This window comes from Manis pentadactyla, chromosome 4 (assembly GCF_030020395.1).
Source record: "Manis pentadactyla isolate mManPen7 chromosome 4, mManPen7.hap1, whole genome shotgun sequence".
Lineage (NCBI taxonomy): Eukaryota > Metazoa > Chordata > Mammalia > Pholidota > Manidae > Manis > Manis pentadactyla.
The window spans coordinates 126,497,173-126,514,376 of NC_080022.1; the positions used below are offsets into that span (position 1 = coordinate 126,497,173).

The following is a 17,204-nucleotide window of genomic DNA, read 5'->3' on the forward strand; positions in this document are numbered from 1 at the left end:
ACTGCCACTGTTCTTCTGTGTCCATATTTAGGATCTCTAGATGAATACTGCTTTATACATCCTTCTGCAATGCAGCTCTGTTAATTCCGGAAATTTCCACAGTAAACTCAGTCTGTCAGTTGCCATGGAAACTGCCGGCTTCCTAGCACTACTAACAAAATTTGAGTATCTTTGCTAAATCTAAGATAAGGCAGAATGAAAAACTGAAGAAAAGCTGTCCAGAAAAACTGCTCAAACACTCCAAATATAAATTTTCAAATTCTGATATTCATATTCAGTGAACATAAGGTACTAATTATACAAATCTGCAGCATTTTGAAGTAGTACTGACATATGAAACAGAAAGCAATTTTTTTATCATCATGGTAAACACTAGCATTAAAGAGTAAGATAAACATTCATGTTTACATCTTGCTGTATAGACAGCAAATTCCCTAAGAGCTTGTCATGTGTCTGCTGTACTTAGAACTTTCCATTAAAATAGCTTTTCTCGGCTGTATTTCTTAAACAAAAGTTAGGAAAGCTGCCCTAAACCAACAGGTTATAAGTTTTCTTGAGATCCTTTCCCTGTTTGGGTCACTCCCCCACAAATACAGAAGAAATCACAGGAGACGTCACCACGAAAGCAGCCTTACTGGTACTCTCAGAATATTAGAGAAAGCTGACCATAATTCCCTCCCACCTGCCCTGTGAAACAACACTTGGTTTCTATGAAATCACACTCTATTCATTTGCTTCCTACCTTTCAAGTGTCTTCCTATCTTTGGCTGCCACTTCTCTTCTGCCCAATCTCTAAATGTTAGGTTTTCTCAGGGCCAGACTGGATCCAGCTCTCTCATCAAGACAGTCTCTTCCTACACCATGTTATCATCTACATGTTGACAATTCTCAACCTTTAATCTCCGATCTGTACCCTCTCCACTGGGAACCAGATTCATACTTTCGACACCACAGCATGTATTATGCTTCTCCTTGATACCTCTCATAGTACACTTCACCAGCACCACAAAACTTAATGCATCTAAAGCAGAACTCCTGCTCTTCTAGGCTCCCTCACCCACAGATTCTCCATTCCCAGTGCCCTCACCCCTGTAACAGCTACTGAACCCCTTATTGGGCCCAATTATTTTGGAAGTCACTATGAATACCTTTCCCTCTTTATCACCCACATTTTTGTTACTGTTACCTTCAAAATGTCCTTGGAATCTCTCAATTGCCCTCCATCTCCACTGTCATCAACCTAACATCATTATCACCCATATGCTGCAGCTACACCACCACAGCTTTACCAGAACTCGCCAACTGCATTCTAACCTGCCTCCAATACACACTCCACAGAGCAGCCAGAATAATCACTTTAGAATATAAATCAGATCAGGTCACTCACCTACTTTCAATCCATCCATAGCTCCCCCCACCCGGGCACTTTGGATGTCATCCCAACCCTATCTTCAAGCCCTACATTATCTGGCCCATAACTGCCTCTGCATTCTTATTTTAAATCCACTTTTCCTTCTCATTCAATCATTGTCCAGTGAAACTGTCATTCTTCAGTTCCAGGAAAAGCTGCATCTTTCCCACCTTGTTATCTTGTAACTTCAAACACATGCTACTCCCTCCACTTGGAACACTCTTATTAGTCCCTTGCCCAAACCTAGGAAAAACCTACACAGGTTGAAAAACCTTCAATGACTCCCTCCTCACCATCTCCACTCCAAATTAGGCCCCTTTTTTACTCTGTGAATGTCTCAATGTCTGTGTCTACCTCTAAACCTTAAGCTTTACAAAGTGGCAATCAAATCTCTTCTTTTTAACATGAAGTGCTCACCACAGTACCTAATATATGTTAGTCATTCAACAAACACTTGTTGAATGTATGACAGAACATGTACTGGGTTGCTTTGATTTCTCACAGCTATCAGTTACTCACAAAGCTCTGATGCACTCCCTGTACTCTGAAATACCCCTATAGCCATTCCCCAAACTGTCCTCTTTTTGCATCCATTCAAACCCCACAGTAAGGAGAAACACATGTCTTACATCTGACTTGGACAGCTCCTCAGTCAGTAGAGAGGCAATAGTGACCATCTGTGTGAACCAGTAATGCTCTCTTTACAAAAGGTCCTCAACCACAGGCAATTTTGCACCTTAAGGGTCACCTGGCAATATCTGGAGATAATTTTTGTTCTTTTAACTTGGGGGCTATGAGCATCTAGTGAGTAAAGTCCAGAGATGCTGCCAAACATCCTGCAATACAGCCCCTATAATAAGAATTACCCAGCCTAAACTCAACAGTGCCAAGGCTGAGAAGACACAGCTCTTTCCACAGCCTCCTAAGAGAGCAGAAGAGCCAAAACTGCCAATCTGTAAAGGGTTAAACACATTTTAATCAAAAAACTATACCAGCACAAAGTTGCTCTTTAGAACATTGTTTTTAATTAGAAAAATGAAAATAATCCAATGGCTATCAGTAAGGAACAAACTAAATATGTAATACACCTACACAATGTAGTAAAATACATATAACTAAAAAGATTAGGATATGTACTAATTTAGAAATATCTTCAAGGATGTACTAAGTGAAAAAAATCAAGCGACAAAGCAATGTACAATAAAATTTCTCTTTGTATAAATACTTTAAGGATTTACATAAATTATTTATTTTGGTATCTAAACAAGTTTTTCTACAACTTAACAGGGTTTTATCTTTAGAGAGAAATATTAAGGGCATGAAGCTTATTTTCTATGTTCTATGCTAATTGAAATCTCCTACCAGAAGCATCTATTACTCATTTTTTAAAGGGTAACATGAATTATCTGGATGGTAAGACTATGGGCCATTTTGGTGGAAAGGAGGAGAGGGGAAAGGAAAGAGAAAGACAGAAAGAAAAAAAGAAGAGGGAGAGGGAGAGGAAAAGGGAAAGAAAGGAGGAAACACTAGTAAATATTCTTTTTAAAGCATAATGAAGACAACATGTCCCCACACATTTCCTAGGGGAACCCAACTACTAAGGGTGCACCATACCTGATGTGACTCACCAGATGTTCTAGATTAATCCTCAATAGATAAACGTCTTAAGATGGTCACTTTAGGTCTCTTTCAAACATGACAAAGGAAACCAAATGGGCAAAAATAAAAGTTGTCACAATATTGTTCCAGAAGCATAAGAGCTGAATTCAATAAAAACACAGTATTTGTATACTTACCAAGTTGAAACACAAAAGGACAGAACACAAAGAAGTTCTGCTTAGTGAGGGTAAACAATACATCATCTTTGTTAGTATTCTTGCTTTTCTAAATTGAAGTATCATTTCATACAGTGAAATGCACAAATCGTAAGTATAGAGTTGGACACATTAACCAACAAATACACCCTTATGTGTCACAACCCGATCAAGATGTAGTATCATCCCGTCACCCCAGAATGCTCAGAATGCTCGCTCATGCCATTCTTCTCAGTCCCTTGCAGAGACATATACTGTTCTGGTTTTGATTGGTTTTGCCTATTTTAGAATTTCATACAGATAAGAGCAAGCAGTGTATTCTCATGTCTGGCTTCTGCTCAGCATTTCTGGAGATTAGTGTGATTGCAGGCATCAGTATTTTGTTGTTGTTTATTGTTTGAGGAGTACTTCACTGAACAATATGCCACCATTTGTTTATCCATTCTTCCATCACTGCACAGATGGGTTGTTTCTAGCTTGGAGGCTATTACGAACAATTTTTATGAACATTCATAAGCAAGTCTGAGGACATTTTCATCTTGGGTAAATAAAAAGGAATGAATTGCTGAGTCATGGCATAGCTGCATGTTTAACTTTATAAGAAGCTATTAAAGAGCTTTCTAAAGTGATGGTACCATTCTTCTACTTCCCCAACAATGTACGAAAATTCTGACACCATACACTTGCCAATATGATATGTGGTCTTTCAAGTTTTATCCATTCTGGTGGGTGTGTAATGGTGTGAAATAAAAGAAAATGTGTATATGTGACACTGCCCCCAGATCCTGGCACAGAGCTCCTGAAACCTGTATAATTTCCTAACTGTACACTAGGAGCTTGTACTAATTGTTTTTGACCCCACCCATGACATGGAGCTCCTAAAACTCTTGTAAATCCTTAAATGATAAGATCATTAGGAGCATCTTTCGTTCTAATGAGGTGACTCTGGGTGGACTCCAGGATGGCTCCTGGATGAGGGTTGGTCACCAGAAAGCCATGATTAAAAGCTTAGAGTTTTCAGCCCCAACCCCTATCCACCAGAGAGGGGTGAGGGGCTGGGAAAGGAGTTAATTATCAATCACACCTACAAGATCCGAAGGGTAGAGGGCTAGGAATGCTGCCAGGTTGGTGAACACACCCATAACTTGAGAGGGTAACGCACCCCAACTCCACAAGGACAGATGTTCCTGCACTTGGGACCGTCCCAGACCGTACCACATGTATTTCTTCAACTGGCTGTTTAACTGTGTCCTTTACTACATCCTTTAATAAAGTAGTAAGCATCAGTGTTTGCCTGAGTTCTGTGAGTTGCTAGCAAGTTAATAGAACTGTCAGTCAGGAGCACAGGAGATAACGTGAGCTCACAAAGGGCGTCTGAAGTGAGCTGGGAGGAGCAGTCTTTTAGGGCAGAGCCCTTAGCTGTGAGATCTGACACTATCTCCAGGTAGTTCATGTCAAAACTGAGTGAAATTATAGGATACTCAGCTGGTGTCAGATATTAACTTCTCATGGGAAAAAAAACCCCACATTTGGTGACCACAAGTGTCAGAAATGAAGTGTTCTGTGTGAGGAGTAAAGAAGACTCACAGGAAAGAAACAATTCCAACCTACACAAGTGGAAAATCTGAGTTTTTTCCTTTATAAGTATCTCCTTATAATTTAAATTTGCATTTCTCTAATTACTAATGTTGAGCACATTTTTCATATACTTATTATCTATTCCTATACTACCTTTGTGAAATGTTTGATCAAGTCTTTAACCCGTATTTTTAATTGGGTTGTTTCATGTTTTAATATACACTATAGTCCTTTGTCAGATATATAAACTCTGAATTATTTTCTCCTAGGATGTAGCTTGTCCAGTAATTTCCCTATGAAACTTCTGATGAACAGAAATTTCTAGTTTTGGTGAAATCCAATTTATCATTTTTAGTGGTTATTTCCTTGTCCTGTCAAAGAAAAATTTGCCTATGCCAGATAGCAAACTTATTTGGATATTTTCTTTTAGAAGCTTTATACATTTTTGACTTTAGGTCTATAATCCAACTCAAACTAATTTTTGCACATGGTGTGAAGTCAGAGTCAAGATTTATTCTATCCCACACCTTATTCCAGTTGTTCCATCACCATGAAAAGTCTTTCCTTTTCCCTACTAAACTATACAGAAGTCTTGCTCAAAAATCAACTTACTGTATGTGTTCATCTACTGGACTTTCTATTCTATTCCATTAATCTATTTGTCTGTCTTCAGTGTTTTTCCACAATGTGTAGCTTTAATAAACCTTTCGTTTAAGTCCTCTAACTTAGTTAATCTTTCACAAATTGCTTTTGGCTATTCTAGGTTATTTGCATTTCCATATAAAGTTTAGAATAAGTATGTCAACATATATTTTTTTTAAGTTTGCTGGGATTTCATTGGGAGTACACTGAATTAATAGATCAGTATGGGAAGAACAGGCATCCTAGTAACATTGTACTTTCCAATCCACAAGCATGGCAACTTGATCCATGTATTTAGGTCTTTCTCTCAGCAGTGTTTTATAGATTTCAGTATAGAAGTCTTACTCATCTTTCATTAAATTTAACCTTACTAAGTATTTTATATTTTTTTCATGCTACTATAATCATTGCTTAAATTTCACTTCTAAGTGTTTTTTGCTGATTTTTTAATTGGTTTTGGAATATGATCATATATCCTGTGACCTTGCTAAAGTCACCTAATAATTCAAGTAATACTTTGTATATTAGGGTTTTATACATATACAATCATATCATCAGCAAAAAAGAAAAAAAAAGACTACTTTGCTTCTTTCTTTCCAATCTTTATGTCTTTTAATTCTTTTTCTTACTTTATTGCACTAGCAAGGGTCTCTGGTATAATGATAAACAGGATTAATGAGTGCAGATATTCTTATATTATTACCAACCATATGGAGAAAGCATTAAGTCTTTCATCATTATTATATTAGCTGTAGGTTTTTCATAAATGTCCTTTGAAAAGGCTAAGGAAGTTCTGCCTCTTTTCCTAATATAATGAGAAATTCTATAATGAACGGATACTGATATTCTCAAATGCTTTTCTGCATCTACTGAAATGATTAATAATTTTTCTCCTGTATCTTATTAATACAATTAGGTATACTGATAATTTTCAAATGCCAGGTAGATAAGATGAATGCCATTTGGTTGTGATATACTGTCCTTTCTATATATTGCTCATTCAATTTCCTAATATTTTATTGAGGATTTTTGAGTGTATGTGCATGATGTATAATAACCTATAGTAGTCCTTCTTTTATAATATCCTTGTCTAGCTTTCATATCAGGGTATGCTTATTCATAAAGTGAGTTGGGTAATATTTTATACTCCTCTAATTTCTGAAAAAGTGTGTGGAAGCTTAGCCTTATTTCTTCTTTTAATATTTGATAAAATTTACCAGAAAACCTTCTGGGGCCCTAAGTTTCCTTTTTGTGGAAGTTTTTAATTATAATCTCAATTTTTTAACAGATGTATACATTCAGATTTTCCATTTCTTCTTGAGTCAGTTTTGATTATGTCTTTCAAGAAATGTCTATATCATTCAGGTTATTAAATTTACTGGCGTCAAGTTATTACACATTTCCTTATGCTTTAATTGTCTATGGAATCTGTACTGATATATCCCCCCTTTCATTCCTGACAGTAATAACTTGGGCTTCCTCTTTCCTCTGATCTGTCTTGTTAGGGGTTCATCACTTTTATTGCTCTTTCCAAGAAACAACTTTTGAATTTGTTGATTTTCTCCATTATTTGCCCATTTTCCACTTCACTGATTTCTGCTCTTATTATTTTCTTTCTTCTACTTTCTTTAGATATCACCCGATTTTCTTTTCCCAGCTCCTTAATGTTCTTCATTAGTCTTTCTAGTGATTTTATGTTTGTGGCAAGCCACAAACATAAAATATTGCCAAATATTTAAATATTTGGCAACATTATCATCACACTTTCTATTTCTGATTCATTTAGATCTGTAATCATTCCCTCAATGACTTTAATTCATGCCCCTTCCTTTTCATTTTAAGCTTTAAATTAAGAAACAAATAGTAGGGTTGGGGGGGTACAGGGAAGGCAGTATAACACAGAGAAGACAAGTAGTGATTCTATAGCATCTTACTACACTGATGGACAGTGACTGTAATGGGGTATGTGGGGGGACTGGATAATGGGGGGAGTCTAGTGCCATAATGTTGCTTATGTAATTGTACATTAATGATACCAAAATTTAAAAAATTAAAAAATACTTAGATGATCAGTTGTTAAAGCATATAATGCTTGACATAATCCTTATTACGTCAAGAAGCTTAATTTGAAAAGCTCACTTAATGAAGAGATTTTCAGATAAACATTCATTAATCCCCCCTCCCTCCTGAAGCACCAATGAAACAAGAGAGAATGAGGGGTGGGGGTTAAATCCACAGGCAATATTAAAAGTCTAAATAAGGAGCAATTAGATCCCTAGATCCCCCAACCAGGGGATGATCCCTCCTCTGCCTCAGCAGGTGACCCCAGGCTGTATATTCTGGAGAAACTACCAGAAAGACACCAGGCACAGAAAAGAAATGCAGTACAGTGGATTAAAGAAAAGCCTATACAACAGAGATATATGTAGCCTCCTTTACATAAATCTACTGCAGAATTGTAGCAGCCTGACATACAAAATCTCCCAGAAACCCAGTCTAATCCCACCCCACCCCTCCTTAAAAGAAATACATTTCACGGTCCCGGAAGTGTTAAAAAAAAAAGAGAGAGATTTACCCAAGAGAAAGGAGGAAAAGATTTCCAGATAACTGACATTTGGGAGTCCTCCAAGAAAAAAACTCAGGCAACTCTCTTTCACCTCACTGAGAATCCTACCAGTCAAATCACAAAGCTTCCAATCAACTTTTTGTTGCCTCCTTTCACATATGCATGTGTGTTTGAGAGACAACCAAGATCAACCAAATAACAAAAAAATAAAAAAACATATGAAGTTGAAGGGGAAAAAAATTAAGAAAATAGGGACTCTAACAAAGAGGTTCAAAACCTAAATTGGAGTTTCATTAGAAGAGCTACTAGAAAAGAAAAAAATCAGAAGAATAAAAAATAAATAAATTATGTACCTAGAAAGACAGACAGAAGTTTGTAGATTGAAAGAATTCACCAAGAGCTGAGCAGAAGAGGAAAGGCAGGAGAAGAGAAAAGCAAAGTGAAATAAAATCAAAGCAGAGACGGTGTGATTTCAGACACTGTGGGAAAAGACAAACGTCCACAAAGAGAAAAACAAGTCACATTCCAAAGTTCAGAAAATTACAATGGCATATGACTTTCTGCCAGTAATTCTGGAACACAGGGAACACTGGACCATCATCAAAATCATGAAGAAAAGCTTCTACCCCAGATTTTACAGGAACAAAAGCTATGAATTTATTAAGAGAATTAGATGAAGGCATTTTCACACATGCAAAGACCCAAAAACATTACCTACTAATAAAAAAGAACACTTAGCTCAGGAAACTATTAGATCAAATACTCCCTCAAAATGTGGAGGGAAAAAAATCCTGAAGTCTCAGAAATAGGGAACCAAAATCCAGAGTAACACAGGCATTCACAGAACAATGGTATCAGCCATGAAGCGGGCCTGAAGAGCAACCGCTCCAAGACCACAGCAAGAGCATGGATGGATAGGTAACCAGGACACCAGAACTGAGTGACCACCTGATGTACTTAATCACATTGAGAAAAAATTCACAGTGAAACATTCAAGAAATGAAGCAATTGTTAACTCTGGGGGAAACAATATGTTTAAGAACACTAAAGTGATCATACTGTGACTAAGCTCTGAATAATAATGATAAAGAACACTCTGAAAATATGTTTCCTTTAAATTGTATAATTCCTTATTAGTAGATACAAGTTTCCAGAAACATGACTACAGTACAAAGGCAAAAGACCTCTGTAATATTCTAAACTAAATCAGAACTCAAAACCTTGCTGGCTGATTAGAAATGGTTGGAAACCCCATTGAAAGCAAAGAAACCATGTTAGCACGGCCTTTGCTGTGTCCCACAGATTTTGTGGTGTTGATTTACTGTTGTCTTTTGTCTCCATATGTTGCTTGATCTCCATTTCTATTTGGTCATTGATCCACTGATTATTTAGGAGCATGTTATTAAGCCTCCATGTGTTCGTGCACTTTTTCATTTTCTTTGTGTAATTTATTTCTAGTTTCATACCTTTGTGATCCGAGAAGCTGGTTGGTACAATTTCAATCTTTTTGAATATTCTGAGGCTCTTTGTGGCCTAGAATATGATCTATTCTTGAAAATGTTCCATGTGCACTTGAGAAGAATGTGTATCCTGTTGCTTTTGGATGAACTGCTCTGTAGATGTCTGTTAGGTCCACCTGTTCTAATACGTTGTTCAGTGCCTTTGGGTCTACTTATTTTCTCTCTGGTTGATCTGTCCTTCAGAGTGAGTGGTGTGTTGAAGACTCCTAAAATGAATGCATTGCATTCTATTTCATGCTTTAGTTCTGTTAGTATTTGTTTCACATTTGTAGGTGATCCTGTGTCGGGTGCACAGATATTTATAATAGTTATATCCTCTTGCTGGACTGACCCCTTTATCATTATGTAATGTCCTTCATTGTCTCTTGTTACTTTCTTTGTTTTGAAGTCTAATTTGTCTGATAGAAGTACTGCAACTCCTTTTTTTTCCTCCCTATTAGTTACTGAAATATCTTTACATCCCTTCACTTTTAGTCTGTGTATGTCATTCGGTTTAAAGTGTGTCTCTTGTAGGCAGCATACAGACGGGTCTTGTTTTTTTGTCCATTCACTGACTCTGTGTCTTTTGATTGGTGCATTCAGACCATTTACATTTAGGGTGATTATCAATAGGTATGTACTTATTGCCATTGTAGGCTTTAGATTAGTAGTTACCAAAGGTTCAAGGGTAATTCTCTTACTAGCTAACAGTCTAATTTAACTCACTTTGTATGCTATTACAAACACAACCTAAAGGTTCTTTTTTTTTCCTCCTTTTTCTTCCTCCTCCATTCTTTATATGTTAGGTATCATACTCTGTACTCTTTGTCTATCCCTTGATTGACTTTGGGGATAGTTGATTTGATTTTGCATCTGCTTAGTAATTAGTTGTTCTACTTTGCTGTAGTTTTATTTCCCCTGGTGACATCTACTTAGCCTTAGGAACACTTCCATCTATAGCAGTCCCTCCAAAATGCACTGTAGAGGTGGTTTGTGGGAGGTAAATTTTCTCAGCTCTTGCTTATCTGAAAACTGTTTAATCCCTCCTTCAAATTTAAATAATAACCTTGCCGGGTAGAATATTCTTGGTTCAAGGCTCTTCTGCTTCATTGCATTAAATATGTCATGCCACTCCCTTCTGGCCTGTAAGGTTTCTGTTGAGAAATGTGATGATAGCCTGATAGGTTTTCCTTTGTATGTGATCTTTTTTCTCTCTCTAGCTGCTTTTAGAAGTCTGTCTTTATCCTTGATATTTGCCATTTTAATTATTATATGTCTTGATGCTGTCTTCCTTGGGTCCCTCGTGTTGGAAGATCTGTGCACCTCCATGGCTTGAGAGACTATCTCCTTCCCCAAATTGGGGAAGTTTTCAGCAATTACCTCCTCAATAACACTTTCTATGCCTTTTTCTCTCTCTTTTTCTTCTGGTACCCCTACAATGTGGATATTGTTCCATTTGGACTGGTCACACAGTTCTCTCAATATTCTTTCATTCTTAGAGATCCTTTTTTCTCTCTGTGCCTCGGCTTCTTTGTATTCCTCTTCTCTAATTTCTATTCCATTTACAGTCTCTTGTACTACATCGAATCTGCTTTTAAATCTCTCCATTGTATGTTTCATTTCAGATATGGAATTTCTTAGTGATTGAATCTCCATCTTAAATTCATCCCTAAGTTCTTGAATATTTTTCTGTACCTCCATGAGCATGTTTATGATTTTTATTTTGAACTCTCTTTCAGGAAGATGGTGAATTCAGTTTCATTTGGCCCTTTCCCAGGGTTTGTGAGATTTTGGTCTGAACCAGTTTCCTTTGACATTTCATAATTCTATGTGGTGCCCTCTAGTGCCCAGAAGCTCGAGTCTCTGGAGCTGCTCAGTTCGTAGAGTGAGGTTGGGGGTCGTAGGTGAGCGGCACTGGTGCCTGGGGGGAGGAAAGAGCTGTTTCCTGATTCCCAACTGCAGTGCCTGTCTCCAGTATCAGAGCCAGTGGGCCAAGCACACAGGTGTAAGCCTCTGTGCTTGGCGTCTCTAGCTGCTGTAGGCAGGGCCTCCCTCTGGCTGCCTGACAGCAGCACAGTGACTACCGGTTTGCGGGCAGGTGCCGGCAGGCCAGGAGGAAGGCGCAGCAGGCTGCGTATCACAGTGGGGGGCCTCAGAGCTGAGTAGGCAGCCAGGGGGATGAAGTGCCTGAAGCTCCTCAAAGTTCCCAACCTGCTGGGCAGAGCACACCCAGACAACCTGGTCCAGCTCTCCCTTCTCCCACGTAGTAAGCTCCGTGCAAACCCTGCTCCTTCAGCAGCCCTCTTGCTGCTAGGAAGCCTCTCAGACCACCTGCCTTTCCTTTGTCCCAGAGCAGCCGGATGTGGATCCCCATCCTCCACAAACAACTGGAATCTCAGTCTCTCAAGCATTCTGCATGTCCCAGCTCCTCAACCCCATCACCTCCAGAGCACCACACAATGTAGGTTTGTGCTCCAAAGCAGACCTTCAGCAGTCTTAGGCTTCCACCCCCTCCCCGCTCCATTTCTCTTCTTCCCGCCAGTAAACTGAGGTGGGAGAAGCGATTGGGTCCCACCGGATCAAGGCTTTTGTACATTACCATTTCATGAGGCCTGTTCTGTTAATGAGGTCTGTATGCAGTCTGGTGCAGCCTTCTTTCCTGTTGCTGTTTTAGGACTAGTATTAACTACATTTTCATACTGTATGTGGTTTTGGGAGGAATTCTCTGTCTCACCTCTCATGCCGTCATCTTGAATCCTCACCTACTGTCCTATATTTTTAAGGTAAAGCTCTACTGAGCAGGCTCATCATGAAATTAACAATCTTAGTGATTAACTGGGAACTTTAATACTACTTCCTAGACGTTCTACAGCACAACACAGCCTTTTTCAGCTCAAATGTAATAACGATAAATGAGATCCTAGAGATCACCTTTGTCTCAACAAAGAGATTCTCTTAAACTTAGAGCATATGGCTCCAAAATGTTTAGCTTAAGCCCCAATATGTATCTATTCATGACTATGTATTTCTAATGTTAGCTTTTAAGCTAGTGTTTCTCTTGTACACTTTTGGTATGTTGATATAGTTCTGGTATAATTCTGGTGAAGATAAAAAAGGGCTGTTCTTTCAGAAAACAGTTGTATTTGGTACATTCTGAACTGAGAGTGCTCACACATTATTCAGTATAATGAAAGCATAGAATATACCAGTAGAGTATCTACTTGTTCCTATCAAATTCATATACAGAACATGATTTTAGCACAAGCTTGCCATTTTTATAAAAATACCCCTGGGGTATCAAAGACTTATAGTGCATAGTATAACCCAATTCTGATGCAACTATAAGGTAGCCACACATTTTTCCTTTTGTTTTTTCCTTGTATTCTTTAGTTTTACACTTCATCTCTTATTGAAGAGCCAAAGGGCAAAATGTAAACATATGTTACAGCAAGGTAGTAGGTACAAGAATCTCTACTATAAAACTCACTTTTAATGTGTTGGAAATCCCTATAATTTTAACCAATGATAATTAAAAACCAAGGTTTCCTGTTCAGGTTGTTTCCTCACTCTCCAAGGACTCACATGGAAAGAATGGTTGTCAACAAAGGAAATAAACAATGAAGAAACTGAGAGATTTAAACAAATTTCTGAATGCTGAAAGCAGATGAAAATGTACAGACAAAGCAAAACTAATCCATTCCAAAAGAAGGGACTCTGTGGTTTCAAAGGCCTACCAGTCAACTGCAGTGCAGGACCTTGTTTAGATCCTGCTTCAAATTATTTTTTTAAAAAACTGATGAAGTGACCTTGATGATACTAAAGAATTATTTATTCTACTAGATATAATGGTATTCTGATTGTTTTTAAAAAGGATTCCTTATCCTTTAAAAATACATCCTGAAATATTTAGAAATGGAATAGCATGTCTCAGGTTTAGTTACAACTAAGGAGGGCAGAGGACCAGATAAAAACAATACTGGCCACATTAACTGTTGAAGCTGTTAAAGCGGATTGATAAATACATACCAATTCATCAACTACTCTCCAGTTTTGGACATATAGCTGACCCTTGAACAACACAGAGATTGGGGACACCAAGACCATGCACAATCAAAAAATCTATATGTAACTTTTGACTTCCCAAAAACTTAAATGCTATAACAACAAAGCAAAACTGAAGGAACAAAACAGCAGCAGACTCACAGACTCCAAGGGACTTGCAGTTACCAAAAGGGAGGGGTGGGAGAGGGAGGGAGAAAGGGATTAAGGGGTATTTGATTAGTGCACATGGTGTGGGGGGATCATGGGGAAGACAGTGTAGCACAGAGAAGACAAGTAGTGACTCTGTGGCATCTTACTACACTGATGGACAGTGACTTCAATGAGGTATGGGGGGAACTTGATAATATGGGTGAATATAACCACATTGTTTTTCATGTGAAACCTTCATAAGAGTGTATATCAATGATACCTTAATAAAAAATATATAAAGTAAATTTAAAAAACTTAAATACTAATAGCCTGCTGTTGGCCAAAAGCCTTATCAATAAAATAAACAGTCAATTAACACATATTTTGTATGTTATGTTTATTATATGTTGTATTCTTACAATAAAGTAAACTAGAGAGGAAAAAAATGTTTTTTCAAATTGTCACAAATCTTCAAAACAATTTTCCAATATATTTATTGAAAAAAATCCATGCACAGTTCAAACCCATGTTGTTGAAGGGTCAACTTTCCCTGGCAAGGGGTTAAGAAAAAAATGGTACTAGAGATACTACCATCCTTAACCAATGGTGGGAGGGCAGCATGCAGTAGAGATGAGAGTAAGTAATGGTCCCAAGTGAACTACAGAGAAGATCCATGGTTGGAAAGTATGAAGGCCTAGAAACAGAAGTGTTAATTAAATTTCTTTCTAGAACAAAGGTCTAGTCAGCTCCTTCTCTTCTCTCCACCCTCCCCACGAAAATGAAAAGAGAGCAGGTCTCTAAAGAAAGTAACCATACTATTTGGAGAAAATGTTCCAAATAGTGGATGTTCGCCCTACTCATTCTGGCATCTAGAATATTCCTGCTCTAACAGTCAGCTATCAAACCAGTCCCAGAAAAGTAAAGTCCATCAGTTAAACATCTATAATCAGAGCTTCCAATCAGCCTTCTAATTTCCGTATCTTCAACTATCAATGGACCATCAGAAATTATAAGACATGTAGAAAAAAACACAGGGAGAAAGACAAAGATAAAAGAAAAACTGAGCTTTGAGGAAATAGATTACAAAGAGGATAGAAAAAAACTTTAAAATTCCAGATTTCACATCATAAATTAAGAACGATAGTAAGAAAAAGCTACACTAATCTTCTTGGAAATTAAAATCAATTGCCAAAATAGAATATTCCACTGAGGGGTCAGAAAATAAAGGAAATCTCCTAGGATATAGAGCAAAAAAATAAAGAGGGGGAAAATATGAAAGAAAATGTAGAGACCCAGGGAATTCAGAAGGTCCAACTTCCAAATAACACACATTTCAGGAAGAGAGAATAAGAAAAACTGAAGAAATCTATCAAAAAAAAAAAGCAGCATACGTTTTATCAGAAACAGACACTCGAATCTTCAAACTAAAACAACTCATCCAGTATAAGGAAAGATTGTTCAAACCTATGCATATTCTCATATAATTATAGAACACCAAGAATTAAAAAAAAAAACTGCTTAAAGTTTCCAGTAAGATAGAAATAAGTAATCAGTGTACCAGAAACCTCTCTACTACAATTCAACAGATCTACATATGGTCCCCAAAACTTATCTTGTACTTAGACACTCACCAAAATGCCACTCTCCCTTCCCTCTATCTATCCTTCTCTGGCTTTCAAAATCCAATCCCAATCTTGCCCCTTTGTGAAAGTTTCCAAGTTTATCCAAAGTGATCTTACCCACTCATGCACTGTATTTGCCATTCAATCTGTATGACCTTATGCCTTATTTCTTGAATTGCTGTAGCCAACTGTCATCTCTGGGAATTTTATTTAAACTTCTGGTTCTTAGAAAATAAGAACACTGTCTTAATTTTTTTTTTAATCTTCTCCAGAATCCTACACCCAGGAGAGACAGAATGCCAGATGGATCTAAAACTAGTTCCTGGGACATATCTTAAGCTTCATTAGTTGCTTGTATTTCATCTTTAACCTAAATTCATGAAAAAGTTCTATACATTTATCTGTAACATGGAAAACTGAGTTCAAGGGAACTGTAGGAGAAAACACATAAAAATGGCACAGGCATATCCTTTTCAAACCCCCCCAATTATTGTATTTTCTAGTTGCAAACTACTTAATCTAAATAGTAATGAACAGTGGTGTTTAGTGTCTGATAGTATACAACTCAGAGGAAGAACACAAAAGAAAGAGGAAGATGCCTCATTGAAAGAGTGTGGCGAGCTAGAGAAGATATGCTGCCCCAGGTAGTGAAACTGTCCTTGACCAGTTTCCAATACTAGCAGTTGCCTATTCCTGATCCAAAGATCAATATAATAACAAAATTCAAAGTCTGAGTCTAAAATTTTTATATACCAGAATCAAATTCTAAAGAATCTATCATAAAATAAAAATTCTTTTTACCATGTCCTCTCAAACACCTGCTGGGAAGAGACAAAGGATAAGAAACCTAACTGGCTATAGGATTACAATAAAGTAGCAGGGTTTTTTGTTTTTTTGTTTTGAGAAAGAAAACCTGATTGACTCAAATTTTGGAGAACAGCTTTTATTTCCCTGTGTGCTGTTAGGGGAAAAAAAAATATGTTGTGTATGAATTCCCTATACATGAAGAAATTCTTAAGGGAAGGGAATACAAATACGTATTTTTCCAGTTCTAAACCTAAGTTAGGTTTCTCTTTCTTAGTCTAAGTAAAGCTTTAAAAAACAAAGAAAAAGAAGTATCTGTTAAGCTTGGCAATAACTACATATCCTTTTTTTCTGAGACTTCAAATAATGTGGTTCAGCTAGCATCCAAGATAAAAGAAATGGACTATGTTCAAGGAACAGTTTTGCACTAGCTTTTGCCAGAAATTCTAGGGAATGAGGAAGAGGTTCCTTTAAGGGTGTTTCCTTACAGCCAGAGCTCTGCCTAATTAAGGACTAAGAGTTTCCTTCTGCAGTGCAGCCCCCCACTTAATGTTTCAATGGTTAAATAGGCTGGTATTCTAGGCCAAACTCTGCCAAGAAATCTCATTATGAGTACCAGTCTAATAAAATTTATAAATACCATTCCCAGTCAAATAAACCATTACTCCAGTTTTCATTTAAAATATCTTTCATTCCCTATAAAGTTGTAAGTGAAACCTTAAAAACACATACACACACATACACAGTGCTCCCTTCTAGACACTGCTGTTTTAAAAATAACAAAATGTTTCAGTATTCCTATTGCAAGACACTCTACCTTCTACCAGTTTGTTACTATTTACTAATACAATGCATACCAAACATCAAAAGAAAACAGTGATAAATGTGCCTCTTTGGAAAGAATAAATTATTTGCAATCTAATGAGGTTTGGATATAAATCAAGGAATTATTGAAAACTATAAGATAATGTATTCCGACAGCTGTTTTAACCTTACCTTCCACCACTTGTTTTATAGTTCTTAATACTAGAACTAAGTGAAAATTATTTTTATGGACATGTGTATAAATGTAAGGCC

General features: G+C 37.2%; 1 protein-coding gene across 3 annotated transcripts in view; it reads right to left on the reverse strand.

Moving 5' to 3' along the window:
* MAP2K4 (mitogen-activated protein kinase kinase 4) overlaps positions 1–17,204 on the reverse strand; it is a 145,711-nt gene that overhangs the window by 95,156 nt on the left and 33,351 nt on the right. The gene's annotated exons all lie outside the window — the stretch shown is intronic.